Genomic DNA, 16,907 nt, shown 5'->3' on the forward strand with positions numbered 1-16,907 from the left:
GTGTGTGTGTGTGTGTGTGAAATAGTGCATGTGCTCTCTCTGCAGGAAAGAGGGAGCTCAGCCAAGTCCACAATTGTTTGTGTGACTCTGTGTATGTGAATGTGTGCATGTCTGTAGTTGCACCTATTGCAAATTTGCACTTTTGTTCAAACAACTAAATGAACCATAATCATTTTTTTCACAAAATATTTCAACAATTCATTTCAAACTTTTGTAAAATATAATCACAGCAGCAATACACCATCTAAACCCATCAGGTTACACAATGAAAATAGTTTCCCCAGGGTTCTGGAAGCTCGGGCGTAAGTCTGGCGAGAGCATCTTTTTCAAATGTAGATTTAAGAAATGTATTCTTCTAAAGTAATAACTCAGGTTGGTTAACAGTATCAAGTTTGGTTGAGAGACACACTGACACAAATAGATGTTTTTCAATGGCTTTCAGTGCTTAAACGTCAACTGACATTTCCAGTGTTTAACATTTCAACCCAGATATCTCACCTGCTAAAGGGCTGCGACCTCATCTGTAGCCAACCACTTACAAACAACACAATGTTTCCAATGCGCACTTATTTCCTCAGAAATATGAGGCCATATCTAGGGTGCATTTCTCATTTTCTTTCCATTGCGGGTTAATTGTTTCTGACTTACATATCCAAGACTATATTTTTGCAGGGAGGTGGCCTAAAAAAGGCGTTAAACAACTACTGCTTCTATCTTTCTCCATAACTATATTTAAATTAGATTAAATGCTTGTGTCTGTGTGGTTGGAAGCAAATGTGTTTTTCAGTGTGTGTGTGTGTGTGTGTGTGTGTGTGTGTGTGTGTGTGTGTGTGTGAGTGTTCACTTTGCCTCCTGCAGTTGGTCATTCCTGCAGTATGCAGTCAGAGTAATTCACACTTGAGGCTGTCCCTCGCAGATTTGGCTCTCGAGGATTGACTCACATTTCTGTGATTTTCCGTTGGACTTTAGTAATACTGGTAAACACTCTGGTTAGGAGCAGGCAGAAGAACACGAAGAGTGACTGTTTTCAAACTATGTCGACAGACTTTGAAATTAGAAGCAGATGTGCTGAAAACACACACACACACACACACACACACACACACACACACACACACACACACACACACACACACACACACACACACACACACACACACGTACGTATGGACATTAACTCCCATGGTGTCCAGTGTTTCTCTACACACAATAGATCAGATGTGTTGCAACAAAGACATAATGTATGTACAAGGCATGACTGGCACCATAATACATTTTAACTGCACAACATAAGTCATCTTTATAGTCAATCAGCACACCTTCATCACAGCTGACCCACTCAGTTCCCAGCTGTCTGACCTTTGTCCCCTCCCTCCTTTCAACACCCAGCTACTTCTCTTACCTGCAGCAGCGTAGCCAATCAGAATGAAGATGAGGCCAACCGAGGAAGTGAAGAAGCCGGTCATGATGAATCCTGGCGAGCAGCTGAAGAGTGTAGCGTGTTTAAGAGATAAAACACAAAAGACAGAAGAATCTGCTCTGATTCAGACTGAAAGCAAAATATTTCTCCTCACCCTCTCTCCCCCTCTCCCTCTTTGCCCTGCACGCTCTCCTGCTCTCTTATCCTTCCCACGTTGACTCGGTTGCGCCCAGTTTTCTAATGAAAACATGAATTGCAGAACAAAAAGCTCAGTAACTGGGAGGGGGCGGGGGGATGTTCTGGGGAGGGGTCTCAGATCGGAGTTCAACCACAGGCTGGCTTCAGAACTGGTGAACTGTGCTTGGTTCGTCATGTGGTGTTAGATTGTTGTTGAATTTGTGATGACTGGCATCAAAATGTAGTTAATAATTTTATGAAAAAAAGGAAAAATCTATTAATAAAATAAATCTAACTTTTTTTCTTTTCAACAAAAAAGTCAAATCAATCAATTTACTATTAAAACATTTTAAAGTTAACAATATCTAATTCTAACATCTTAAATGGGAGTATTTACAGTGTTTTTTTTAATCGTGTATGACAATCAAGTGAAAATCTTTGAGTTTTGGGCAAACAAAACACCTGAGGATGTCATATTGCGCTTAGTGAAGACCAATCAACATCTTTTGCCATTTTCTGATACTGTAAATACAAAGCAATCGCTATCGAAAATTACAATAATCAGATTTATGATCATAGTTGAAGCCCTACATCTGTTGACAGTGCAGCTAAATGTTTAAAATGCCTGTGATGCATCAAAGATGAGTTATCTCTCGCTGCACTCAAGGTTAGACTAAAGTAGATAAGCTCTTATCTGTTTATCTGTTACTTAAACTCTATTGTCGGGAGGATAACATGTGCTGCTGATCTCTTTCTGAGAAGATCAGTCAGTGTTTGTGCTCGGCAGGAAGTCAGAGATATCAACATCCATTCAGCAGCAGAGAAGGCCCTTTATGATCACAATGATTGATTCCTGTTATTGTCACTAAATTTACTTTTCTCTCTCTGGCTCTGTCTCTGTGACTCACACACCTACCAACACACACCTCTAAAAAACAGACCTTCCCACACACACACAAACAGAGCCTGGCTTAATGAAGATAACCACGTTCACTACGTAACGTCTTGGCTGTCTTCGGCCTCCGGCTCTCACCTGGCCTCTTAAGCAGATCTTCAGGTTAAGCAGCAGAAAAGAAAAATGGAGGAAAAGTGAGTGAAGGGATCACAGGAGAGAGGAGGGTTCTGTTGGTCAGTGGATAGAAAACAGTAGAGGTGGGATAAGTACTCAGATCTTGTACTTGAGTAAAAGTAGAAGTACCATAGTGTAGGAATACTCTGTTGCAAGTAAAAGTCCTGCATTGCAAATGTTATTCAAGAAAAAGTATAGGTCAGCATCAAAATATACGTAGGTACCAAAAGTAAAAGTACGCCTTATTCAGATTGGACCATTTCAGAAATATATATATTTTATGTTTTGATTATAATATATAAACTTTACACCACTGCAAAACAGGACACATACAAAAACAATTGTTATAGGGAAAAAATAAATATATTAGTAATATAATAATAACTCTGTATACTATAATACATTTGATATTCTTAACATCACACAATGAAGAATGCTTTTTCAAACATGGCCCATTCATAAAAAATGTAAGGTGTTCCTTAAGGTCCTTACACACTAAGCCGATTTTCGGCGCCGATAGATGTCGATAGATGTCTGGCCGTCGATGAGTGTCCTGTCGCCCTACTCAGATTGGTGTGTCCCGCCCCGTCGTGTCTTTTCGGCCGTGCCGCCACCTTCCGCCAGTAGGCTGCCGGTAAAAGGCCGTCGGCTAAATAAATCACTCTGATTGGCTGTTCAGCTTAGCGAATCAGTGCATGAGAAGCGAAACGGAAGTGAGGGCCCCAAACAAATGATTAAGAAGGCAAATCTGAGATTTCATTTAACTCCAGCTCTTGACACAGGTTCGGGAAAGCCCCATGAGCTTCTCATTGTAGAGTGAAAATGGAACACACATGCAATTTGTTGTTTGTTTATATCATGCAGTCTGTTCTTCTTCTCTCGGTGTATCACGCAGTCTGTCTTCCGGTTGTTGCCTCTTTTGAATGACGAATACACACTACCGCCGCCTGCTGATAAGGAGAGTTATTGCCACTCACGCATGCGCAGTTCGTACGTGCAACTTGGCCGTCAGCTGAAGTCTTTGCGGTGTGTTCCAGTTTGTTTGTTTGTTTGTTTGTAGCCTTTATTTAACCAGGTGAAAATCCCATTGAGATCAACGATCTCTTTTTCAAGGGGGACCTGCAGCACATTGAAATTCCAGTGCGAAACATGGCCAAGACGCAGGAGACGTGAGGCGACGTTCCGTGGGGACGTGTTCTTTGGTGTCAGTTTGGTGTGTAAGGAGCTTTAGACATATCGAACTTGGATTAAATGAGAAGCTATTGCTAACAACAACAACAACAACAGGGGGTGAGAATATGGTGTTTAAAGGACTCTAAACAGGCTATTCTCTCAGCAGGAAGTCATTTTCAAAGTCATAATCAGAACAGTATGCACGCCACAGTAACAATATCTTCAAATCTTCTGTGGTGTGCTGTATTTCTAAAACATTCAGATTTTTGAATATTAGGAGCTTTTCCTCTTAATTCCTAACCTTTGAATTGGAAAATTGCTCTTTTTTGTATGCACAGAAACACCTGACCTGACATAAAAAGCAGCAACATATTTTTGCTCGAGACACGACACTAACTGCCACATGCGTGTTCAAAGGGGCACAGAGAAAGATACAAAAAAGCAAACAGATACATTTACACAAACACACATGCAAGCAACACACACACACACACATATGCACAAGCCGCCCTCACTCCGACAGCCTCCCTGCAATAGAGCAGGCAGAGGTGGTCGCTGATGTGAAACATCAATTTCCAGGTTAGCTGCTCTGCGTGGCTCAGGCAGGTATCAGCCGTGACCCACCTGGGCTAGATAAGCAGCTGCAAGACGCTGATCCGCCTCCCAGCAATGCACCTCTCAGTACTGAAGAATGGAGTGCATACACACACTCACACACTTAGACACATTAGTAAACAAATACTAAAACAATGAATTATGAGGAAAGAACAGAAAAATTGCAGTAAAAAATAGCTTTTTTATATTTCCAGTAAATAAGTCTTGTGGAGTTTGAAAATCACTAGTTAGGGACAAATACACTAAACACAGGTACACAATGCATAAGGACTGCTCTGGTAAGGGTTCACCCTTCCAATACTTTAATTATTCAACCTGCTATAGGTTTAAACTGGGTATACTGTAAACCAGAGGCGTTCCAATTAGGCACACAGACACACACACAAACTTGTAAACAAACTAAACACAGTGGTGACGTTGATAGTTTGGGGTAATGAAAGAAAAAAAAGAGAACTACCCCATCAAAAAAAATGTGCTGCTCACTATGATGATTCAGCATGCTCTATTTCTCTCTGTGTCTCTCACTCAGAGAGTTTATTTGAGTCAAAGAACATTTTGGAGCCTAAAGTAGTGTTAGCTAAATGTGAGCTAGTGTGTGTGAGCCTTTCCTCAGTTGGTCAGGTAATCTATCCGCTGCCTCCATCACAGTGACAGCTGTCAGCTCAGAGCTGGGCGCCTCGGCAGCGCTGCTCAACCTGATGTCCTGCCACGTTCCCACAGACAATTTCAATTTACTTTTACAACCCAGAGAAATACCACACACACAGCCTGAAGCTATTCAACACGCTTCCTTCCCTACGTTGTTTCTATCTCTTCTCACTCTGTTTGGTCATTACACAGGAAACCCGAAGAGCCTAAGCCACACCACAGACACAGTCTCATGATTTTTGAATGGAGATGCAGAGAGATCAGTGTTAAGTGTCTATGATTGCATCTCTGAAGAAATGCTTCTCACATTAGATGTTGGACCAAGCAACTTAAACTTTATACTAATATAACATATCCTACAGGTGTTTAAAAGAAGGACCTACAATAAATAAACGCCTAAAAACATAGTAAACTGACTCCTTCAGTCTGTCGAGTGTGAAGTTGCGAGGTCATGGTTCAGTGTGCCCTCCCCTTTTCTTTCAGCTGTAATTCACACCAGAAGTGACACGTAAGAGCTACTTTAGTGTCCAATCGTTCAGATCCCTGTCCCAGCCGACACCTTTCAGCTGCTCAGGTGCTGAACGGACAATCAGCCAAACTGTCTCCAATAGAGCTGCCAAGTTCACAGACCAGGCAAACTTGAGTTTGGATTAATTGTTGTAAATATAGTTATCATTACAAAACTTTTATGGTGTATACTTAAATATCATAATAAAAATATACTTTTTTCACATAAACAATAGGTTTGGGGTCACATGTAGGCATGTCAGGATTATGGAGTGAATGAATAAATGTATTGATTGGCTGTTTGAATATACTTGAATAGACTTCTAAATCGAAAATGTTCAAGAAAAATATGGAATGTTTTTCAGACTTAAAATAAACTTTGTGTTCATCTTTATTTATAGAGCACTTATAACAAAGTACTTCAGAAAGAAAGAAAATAACAAACACAGCTATAAAGGAATAAAAGTACTCGAAAAATGGCAGAACCCATAGACAGAATAAATAATAGGGTTATCCATAGTAATCCTTAACTATTGAGGAACAGTAACTCTAAGTACCATTATGTTAATGCAACACTAAAGCCATCAAGAGCATTTCTACAATGTGGGTTTGCTACTTTTATTTGAGAAGGAATCTGGAAGATCTGTTTGGTATAAAGTGTCTCAAAAACAACTTACTCTGTAAATGTTGCTATAAAAGTACATCTGAACAACTTTTGCTGCTCTTTTTGTCAGCTGTTGGATAATGCTTTGCTTTTTTTCACCACACCAACATCATACATGGAAACATTGCATAACTACACCTGTATAATATAAAAATAAACATGTTCTCCAATTATCTACTTCATGCTCCAACATGTACCATGGACCCAGACATGGGCCTCTCCAGTGGTTCATTCCAAATGCTGTACCCCTTCTTTGTTTTTCACCCATTAAGGTTTGAGCTATCCATTGGCTTCTTAAACCCACTCTGACTGTGCACCATGTGAAATTATCTATCCAAGCCATTAAGTCTCTGTGTTACATTTCCATATTTTATTTGTCCTTAGGCAAGTTAACTAAATTCATTTGACACTAGGATAAATCAAATGCAAATCAAGACATTGTGAATGTCAATTACGAAAAGTAATAGACATTTTGTTTGTCTTGTTAGTAACTCGAGTTGGCTTTGTTTTAAAATTTCTCAAAACTGCATAGTATAATTTGTTTGCTACACTCACACAGAATTTAACACTGAATATGCAACACATTTTTGTTGAAATAAATGTTTTTTTTGGTGCAGGCAGACAAGCAAGACTAAAAGTCAGCAAGCAAGGGAAAAAGGTTAGGGAAAAGTGTTCAAATAAAAATTATGCATGGGCTGCTTAGCATTCGTGGAAACTCAGGAGCAATGTTGCAATGAGAGGCCAGAGTGTTTGCATGAGCCGTAATAACGCTAACACATCACGTGCTGGGTAAGTGCAGACAATATAGCCAGCACAGTGCCATGATGGATGGTGTGTTTGCAGACACCACTGAACCGCGGACCCCATTATTTCCTGGGGGAGGAAGGGGGAGCAAAGCAGCACGGGGAGAGATAAGGGATGATTGACTAAACCAAAACAGAGGTCCCTCTTGGATGGCAGTGTGCTGGAATTATTGGGAAGCCACTGTGGGAGTCAATGCAACAGCTCAATGATAGCAGAGAGCTGTCACAGGAAGTAAGAAGATCAAGTGTATCCCTTTCCTAAACGGAGGTAAGGGAGGACGCTTCATGTGGGGAGAAAAACTTCCAGTCATTAAGAATATCTCCTGAACATGTTGGGGACTCATCTCCTGCTGAGATCAGGAGGTTCCAACCCCAACAGGGAGGAATGCTTCACTTCTGCAGCTGCTAGATAGGATTTATAAAACTAAGACACACAGAGGCACAGCCACTCTCACTCTGATGCACATCCGCCAACTCATAAACAGTGACAGACCCAACAGCAGTTGCCAGCCATGCAGGAGAGACACACACATCGCATTCCAATTTGGTCCAAATGAGGCCCGAAAGCTGGAGCATAAAAAGACCTCTGCGCTGCCCTTTTAGCAGTCAGACAGTCACACGTATCTAGAGCTAAGAGACGGATGGATACCAGCCAACATCTCCAAAGAACATATTCTACTCTCAGAGGAACTGACACCGCCTTCTTCTCCTGACAATTTCCCTTTCGATTAAGCATTAGCCTTATTTTTTTATTTCTCTTTTAATGCTTCTGTTTCTGCTCTAGATCATCTGGTCTGTAGAGTAAAAGGACTGTCAAAATACTCTCCGATGTCTTGTAGTAATCTGCAAGACAGGATGACAGCGTAGTGAGGTAATTTCAGAATGATAAAGTAAATTATAATTAGGGGTTTACACCGATTTAGAATATGTTACACTACTTCTTACGGAGAAATGCAAGCAGATTACATATTTTGGAACAAAATCAACATAATGAGAACAAGGCAACAAGCACAATAATCAGCCACATACAGTAGTTGTTGCTACATAAAGATTATTGGTAATTAATGTATATTACTACATATATATCGGAGGAGCAGGTGTTATGTTCATCAACTTTAAATAATGGCCAAGTAGTTTAAGTTCAGATATAACATTTACTTAACTCTATTTAACTACAGCACATGTTTATAAAGTACATTTTTACTTTACATGTTTGTTTTTGGTCCATGAGAGTTGAACGCCTCTGGCACCATTTGTAAGATAGGACCCTTAATCTTGGTTTCAAAAACACTTCCTAATGTATGTAGGTGCATTACTGGCAACAATTAAAACTGTTCTTGTGGACAAGACAGTTATGAATTGTGGGAACATTAAGCTCTGAATACTGCTCAGTAACAGTTTGAGGTTAAGAGTGCATCAATTTATTGGATTGTTTTTAAACATTAATTTGAGGGGATCGGTTCACTGTGCATGGATGTACTTTTGCAGGAACAGCGTGTTCACAGCCTCAGTGGAAGACATTCACACACTCCCAATCCCGGTAAAGCTCTCATCCGTTTGTCACCGAGATGCACAACTGGAGTACTTCAGGTTCTCATTTGCACCTGCAATATTTTCAAAATGTCAGTTTGTTGTTTTCACAAAGGACATTCTGCAAAGAGCTCCACACTAGTGAAAATATCTTAGAGCCCCATGGTGCTGTGTAAATCAGCTGGTCAGTCAGTGATTTGCACATAGAGCAGGCAACACTTTCTAATCATTTGATCAGCAGCCAGAGCCCTATCTCCAGTGTCACTCAAAGGCGGTCGAATATGGATTTCCCAATATCAAGACACAAAGATTCTTGAGCAGGGATAAAGCTTAAGCCTCGCAGGAGCATTCAAATTCTTCCTGTAGTCTTTAGCATTTCATTACAAACAGTACTGTCTGCTTACTGGTGGACAAATAGATTCTTACAGCCTTAATGTCAGGTAAAAAGCATTGGACTTATCCTTTAAACAGGTTGCAATTTGAACACTTCTTCATCAGTCACCTATTTAGTCAAAGGATAACTTAAGAATGTGTTGTCATATAACACATTGAGAATTGAGAGGTCTGTGAGTTACAACCTAAAAATATCTATACTGCATTGGAGGCAATTCTGCTTCAGATGTTAGATAGAGCTTCTAAATTAGAAAGCTTTGGTCCAATCGGGATCAAGGAGCATTCACACTCCAACAGCGTCAATATACAGCTGGCAATAGTTATAAATACTGCTTTGTTTATGAGTGCAGCTAACAAAGCCAATATAGTCAATCAGAAGGCTGCGAAAGAGAGAATGTGTCCGGAGGAGGGAATGTTGACAAGCCATAGTTAATGTAGAGTGCGCTCGGCAGCTGACAGTGGGGAATTGGCTGGGGAGAGTACACAGACATTATCAACACGTTTAGGGGAAGGCTTTAATAAGTTGCTCCTTGGGGCTACTTCCTGCTCCTTAATTATTATTGAATTAGGAATGCCACAAAGCTAATTAAAAGTGCAAGGTATTTACTGTGGCAGCAGAAGAATGAAAGGGAGTAGAGGAGCAAGTGAAATGAAAAAAAAAAGGGATAAAGCTGAGATGCAAGCTGGGTATTTGAATTGTTTTAAATGCATTATAATGCTGGAACATAAAGCTACAATTCTGTATTCTTGCTGCATTGGACTAAAATATAAAACATTGATAAAACCTCTGGAGCAATGCTTCCTTGCTAAAGTTAAAAGGGAACAGAAAATATAAAACTGGGAAAATATACTGTAAGAAAAGTGTCTATTTGGGCTTAAAAATGGCAGGTCTAATGCCTCCTCTTGCTGAAGCTGTGCTCTGGGTGTCTAATGTGTCCACTGTGTGATATATAAGGGAAGTAGAACATGAGTTTTGTTTTTGCAGTCATTCTTGATTGGAAATGTCATGTTCTTTTATTGAACGACAAGGAATACAAGTGTGCCGATGAATGTGAACGAGTCACAATGAATGAAGTGGTTGTTTTAAAATAATTGAGGGTCTCTTTTTCTTCGAATGTAATGAAATGCCGGAATCTTCTCTCCTGTTCTACTCTCTGGGGCTTCTTACTTCCTCTGCAAAAACAATTGAATACAATCACCAATGCCGTATAAATTAACAAGTGTTTTAATACTGTTATACTAAGCCAAACTTTTAAATGTAATCAGACAGAGATGCCTTATGCTCGATTGGCACAAACTGCAAGACTAACACAAACCATCCCAGCAGAGTGTGGAAGTTTCTTATTTTGAACAAATGTTGTGTTCTTTCCACAAGTTAATTACTCAGTAGAGAGCTTAATCTGCCGAATCAGGGCAAAGTGGATTAGGAGATGAGAGCGTTTAATCAAAGTGTTCTCTTCGTCTAATTACACATCCCATTTCCTGACACAACACACACACTGTTATCTGCCACTGGATTTAAACATCAGTGCCTGTGTTTAGCTGCTCCCCCAAGAGTGAGTGATCCTGCCGCCTGCATGTCACTAAATGATGGAAACATTAATACATGCATGCATACTCAAACTCAAGGGACACACACATACATGCAGAGAATGAACACCATGATATACTCGTCCTATACATATTGAAATAAATAATCTGAGGCTTTGTGGTTTCACTGCAGTGTAGAGCAGAACTCTAATGGAGCCTAATCACACATCACAGGCATCACTTATACCAGTGGGGATTAAAGATTCCTCTTGGGTTTAGTCTCATCCGTGTATCAACTTTAGATGTTGTGTTTGCCTGCATGAAAGACGATGAGAGCTGCACTGGAGTGGTGAAAATAGCAGTAAGAGTGTCAGAGGTGTGAGTTCACACATAGTGAGGGACTTCTCGCATTGCGTTACACGTTTCAGTTCCCCACCCGGCATACTGGTCTATGATTGGGGGAGAAGAGCAGGTGTAGTCTTTGATCAAGTATCCATAGTGTTTGGATATGTTCCCTCATCTCTCTGATAAGAAATAATGAAAATGCATTACGACTCTTAGTCTAAAGGGGAATTATATTCAAAGTAAATATATGTAGTTCCTATGGTCTTAGACAGTCCTTAATATAAGTAAAAATAAACATGCCTCATAATCAATTTTAATCACGTGCATTCACATGACAGGAAGTAAAACAGCTCTTCGCAATTTTGTTTCTACAGATGGAGAGAGCCGTGCCGCTACAACACCGCTAGCGCACAACAATTGTTGTCAAAGTTCACATTATTTCAACTTTGACCTCGTTACCACTGACCTTTTGACGCGCAACCAATCAGATAACAGCTGTGTGTGGCAGAGCAAGCTAGCAGGGGAGGTAACCATAGAAACAAAACTTAACTGACTGTTTTCAACGCAATGGCCAACCCTGCGGTGAGCAAAGAAAAAAAAAGAAATCACGTGAATGCCGCTCAACTTACCTTCCTGCTGAAAAGCTAAGCTGATGAATAGCACCCGCGGAAGTATATGGACCATGATAATTGGGCTGTGCCATTCTCATGAAAGCCATTGGGGGGTTAACAGGAGATACTTCACCCAAGCTACTTTTCTTTTATACAAGAAATGTCTTCTCTCCCCTGCACTTGACTCCAGGCTGGCCAACATGATTATAAAATCATGCAGTTGGGAGAGGAAGTACGAACCTCTTGGTCAAAGGAGCACTAAAACTCTTTTTTTTAAGTCATCTGTTAATTAAGTCAGGCTTTTGTTACCCATCCTAAAGACTGACTAACTGTAACTAATTTAATAAAATCCTTATTTTTTCTCAAACTTTCCCCGCTATCCAAGTTTTATTTGCACCCACGTCCTTAGCAATTAAAGTCTTGAACTTCTCCATAGACAATTAATTAGGAAATATGTAATGAATGACACTGAGGTAACCCAGGGGAAAGATCCTTGTGTGCACATGTCAGTCAATTACTTCTTACACACACTGGCTCTTGGTGTCATCTCACACAACCTGCTCACATGAACCCTGCACCGTTACATCATAGCCAAGACTAAGCCAAACAACTTCCACGGCAACTGATCCTGACCAATCAGAGTGGCTGTGGAAACCTGATCACTGGGCTCTCGAGTCATGCCGTTTGGCAGGTGCTCATTTATGTTCATCAAATGTGTGGTACCATAATGGTCTAATGAAGTATAGAGGAATGCATGTCGTTTTTGAATATGATTAAACCGCCCCCATTGTGCCCTGAAAGCACAATTTACCAATTCTTTATTCTTTGCACAATCCTTGCACTGAACCTTGAGATGAGAAAATAGGTATTTTCAATCTACAGTTTATTCAAATCAAGGGTAAAAGCGGTATCAGCATTGAAATTGCTGCCGGGTTACTCTATTAATCCAGCATGATGGAGGATAAGTAATCTTGAAGTTTTTGTGAAGAAACATGTGGGTGTTTGTAGTGGAAAGAATCTAAAGCTATTCACTATCATGTCACATCCTCTACTCACAGAACACACACGCAAACATTGCGGCTCGATCGAGTGTCTCTGTGGATCAGAGAGCCTCCCGGACGGGGACATCTGCTGAGCTAATAAACAATAATTTTGACAAATTGTTACGGTCCGATCACTCAGCCACCCTCATAATCGCACCACTGAAAAAGCCATCAGATGCTGAGTAAGGACATGACTGACAGCTCTCTGGGCCAGTGGAAGGCATTTCTGGACTGAAGCCCAGCTGCCTGAGGAGAGGACACAAAGATTCATAGCCAGAGGGCAACCTGGACAGAGTGGTTAGGGAAATTAGCAACGCCACCCACCAACACATGCATGTCATTTGATGGTTGGAACTCAAGCTGACTAGATAAAGAGATGGCCTTCTGCCAGGGGCTGTTTAGTACCGTTGGACAACATGTCAAACTAGGCAACTATGAGGGCAATGGTGCCATGGCGATGATGAAGGCTCAGTGGGAGGCTGTAACCTCTTCTGGCTGCAGTACAAAACACACAGCTAAGATGATGATGATGATGGTGTGAAGCTGAAGGTGGTTGTGACTGGGATAGTGTCAATGATTGAGGCTTGGCAGTGTATTTAAACTTTCGTGAACCCGGAACATTTTTGAAAAAGCCATAATAGGTTGTCTGTGCCTGAGCCAAGCAACTCTGAGGGTGTAGACAGGGATAAACTCCATGACTCAGACTCACAGTTCTGACAGACCGGCTGAGTGTAAAAGGTCATGTGATAAAAAAACAAACTTCGAGAAAAATCAATCCAATATAAAGGATTTTAATTCCAAGCCACTGACAACCTGAGAGATGATGAAAAGCCAGACATCTTCAAATTGCCTTGTCAATCACGGCAACCAACAAAAATGACAAAAATAAATAAACACCAAGGGGGTATAATAGATCCAGGGGGAATCTACTACAACTGTGTTCCTATTGTAACCCCAACAGCAGTGCGACATGACCTGTAAGCAAGTTTATGAAAGTAATAGATGTAAAATTCTATGATGACATAGATGAGAAACTCTTGCAGCAAGACATCAAAAACGGTAAATGAAGGATTGAAAACATCCCAGGTTTCTTTTGTTCCAGCTGTATATTTATAAAGAATTCACTCAGATGACCAGACTCTCATCACATAGACAGACCACACACACACACACACACACACACACACACACACACACACACACACACACACACACACACACACACACACACACACCCTCTCTCAAACACAACACACACACACACACACACACACACACACACACACACACACACACACACACACACACACACACACACACACACACACACACACACACACACACACACACACACACACACATCACTGTGTTTTTTTATGAAATCTCTGTTTCCTTGTTGTTTTCACTTTCTCAGTTTATATTCAAGAGGGATACAAGGACAGACCATTTCTGTGCAGTAAACAAAGCAATCCACAAAGACAGCTTTACTTTACTTCCTTGAACACAAGGTAGGTGCAGCAAATACAACATGCTGGCACTCCATAGAGACTCACCGACTGGCGTATCTTCATAGATGAGTAGGTAGGTCGAGAAGAAGTAGTTCAGGAAGCGTGGTGGCTGGTTGGAGCCTGGGATAAAGAGAGGGAAGAATGGTGATTACAATTATGTTCGAGGACTATTCATTTAGGTTATTGCTTTGATAATAATATTCAAGTGAAACAGTTCAATTTTCATGTAAATAATCTCTACTTTGTCAAATGTATGTCCATTGATTCAAAGTATAGCCTGATAGCTTACTCTTACTTACTATCCTGAGAGCTTTGACAAATGTTGGTTTTGCTCTTTCACATTCTCAGAAGCAGCAGCAGCAGTTTGAGTTATATGATACAGTAGAGCTGTGTACTCTAGCAGCATTTGTCAAGTGATCTTTAGGAAGTATAGGAGAAAAAAAACTACTCCAATAAACACTTAAACTGAAAAATGCACTGATGCTGCTGCCACTGCAGACAGCCTTGTTCTTTTGTTTCATACAGACAGTTTCCACACTGCTTCCCAGGGAAAGCATGCCCCCCCCTCCCCCTCTACCAGGAGGCTGTAGCAAATGTATTCAGTGCATAAAAACTGTACGATTGGCAGGGGCAAACTGCCCCAAAAGTGCATGACATATGGGAACATTTGAAGGAAACGATATAAACATATTTATATCTTGGATTTACACACCTCTGATCAGGAGTGGCTAATGTAAGTTTGGCAGCTTAACTTTTTTGAGAATACCATTACATTACATTACATTGCATTTAGCTGACGCTTTTATCCAAAGCGAGTTACAATAAGTACATTCGACCAGGAAGATACAACCTTGAAGAAAACAGAATCATATAAGTACATCAGGTTTCATAGAGCCAAACATTTCAAGTGCTACTCAACTGGCTTTAGATAAGCCAGTCCTTCATTAGTATATAAGTGCTTTGTTAGTAATTCTATCGCTCGAAGTGGAGACGAAATAGATGAGTTTTCAGTCTGCGCCGGAAGATGTGCAAGCTATCTGCTGTCCTGATTTCAATGGGGAGCTCATTCCACCATTTTGGAGCCAGGATAGCAAACCCACGTGTTTTTGCTGATGGGAACTTGGGTCGCCCTCGCAGTGCGGGTGCAGCGAGCCGTTTGGCTGATGCAGAGCAGAGTGCACGCGCTGGGGTGTATGGTTTAACCATGTCCTGGATGTAGGAAGGACCAGATCCATTCGCAGCATGGTATGCAAGTACCAGTGTCTTGAAGTGGATTCTAGCAGTACCGACCTTGGTTTATTTCTCCTGTGGTCCATTGGTGTTTTTGCCATTTGTTAACGCAGGCAACTCTTTAAAGCAACTTATGTCAGCTGTCCAAGCTGGTGTGTATCTACTGTAGTGTGTGTACCTCTGTATTACTGATATTTTACTGCATAAGGGGTCCATGGCTCTGAGTATTCTTAGGAAACCGTCTGAATTCTAGGTTTAGAAGCAGCTGATTTTATTTGCTGATAATCCTCATCCTAAACTACTCTTAAATCAGAGGCAAACATTTACTAAATGTGAAGAAAAAAGAAGAAAAAAAGAGTAAGCTGCCTGTCCATTATACATGTAGGTGATGAGGAAATGCTTACATGCTGTCAGAAGATGTTCAAGTTCACCATTTGCTAAAGCATTCCTTGAATCACCCAGGGTTATTGTTTTGTACAGCAGCCTTTAATGGCCAGTCTGTAGCCAGGTGTCATTAACTGTTCATCTACTGTAACTTAGTGTGAGCAACACACACACTAAGAGTTAGACCACTTAGCTATTTTATCTACCTCTGGAACAAGCTAAACTAGTTATAATAGTCTTCACTGTCGGGTCACTCATTACTGGATCAGTGAGCTGCATGAGACGATACTGACGGGCTGTCAGGAGAGAGAGAGAGAGGGAGAGAGGAAAAGAGAGCGCTTCCGCTCATTTCTCCCGTGTTATTATCCAAAGTTAATGTAAACTTGAATAATGTACTTCATTTGAATGTAATAATTATGTTGGTTGTTGTTTGTGGAAGCGCATCATGTATTGAAAAATGTATCTGAACTTTTCGATCCGTTACGATTATAAACTGAAGCAATATAAAAATAAGCCCCATTAACTGAGTTTTAAACATCACTTTAAATGGAAGATCCCCATAACCCCCACCCACCCGATCGGAACGGCGATTGGTATCGGCCGATACTGATTCCGGCCCCAAAATACCCGATCGGAGCATCCCTAATATTTTTGGTTGGCAACACCCGTTAAGTGTTTCATGTACAGTATATTTGACTGTTTCTATGTTAGATGTTCCCTATGCAGTGCATCAAACAATCAGGAGAGGGACAGATACTCATGGGCGCGGGAAGGGGGGTGCTGAGGGCGCTGCAGCACCCCCTAGCGGCAGGCAGGGGGTGCAGAGCTTCCTCTGTCTGAATTATTATTTGACGGTTATTGCTGCTCCCGCTGTGCATAATCTGTGTAATATGTAGCCAATAAATTCCACATTGTTGGTAAAATAATATTTTGGCCTGCCTCGAATGTTTTTTCTGTAGCCCCGGACAATTCTACCTCAATAATATAATACATTAACCGTGCTTTACGTGAACCTCATCATGACACTAGAGAGGACGGCAGGACTGTAATTTCCCGTGTTCAGTGAATGCAACAGAGGCAAGACACCAGATCAATCAGAGAGTTGCATGGAAATAAAAGTGTGCTTGTGTCATTCAAGCTCGTATGTATGTATGTATGTATGTATGTATGTATGTATGTATGTATGTATGTATGTATGTATGTATGTATGTATGTATGTATGTATGTATGTGTGTGTGTGTGTGTGTGTGTGTGTGT

The 16,907-nt window shown here is 40.8% G+C and overlaps 2 long non-coding RNA genes across 2 annotated transcripts in view; one reads left to right on the forward strand and one right to left on the reverse strand.

Annotated features, from left to right (window-relative positions):
* Positions 1-14,155, reverse strand: part of LOC104942036 (uncharacterized) — a 34,486-nt gene extending 20,331 nt beyond the window's left edge. The window contains exon 1 of the long non-coding RNA XR_797961.1: positions 14,082-14,155. This is a non-coding gene — a long non-coding RNA (uncharacterized lncRNA). The remainder of the gene's footprint in view (positions 1-14,081) is intronic.
* The window catches only part of LOC104942031 (uncharacterized), a 19,959-nt gene continuing 3,639 nt past the window's right edge, over positions 588-16,907 (forward strand). The window contains exons 1-2 of the long non-coding RNA XR_797960.1: positions 588-599; positions 859-861. This is a non-coding gene — a long non-coding RNA (uncharacterized lncRNA). The remainder of the gene's footprint in view (positions 600-858; positions 862-16,907) is intronic.

The sequence above is a fragment of the Notothenia coriiceps genome, unplaced genomic scaffold (assembly GCF_000735185.1).
Source record: "Notothenia coriiceps isolate Sejong01 unplaced genomic scaffold, NC01 NC01_scaffold00000339, whole genome shotgun sequence".
NCBI lineage: Eukaryota > Metazoa > Chordata > Actinopteri > Perciformes > Nototheniidae > Notothenia > Notothenia coriiceps.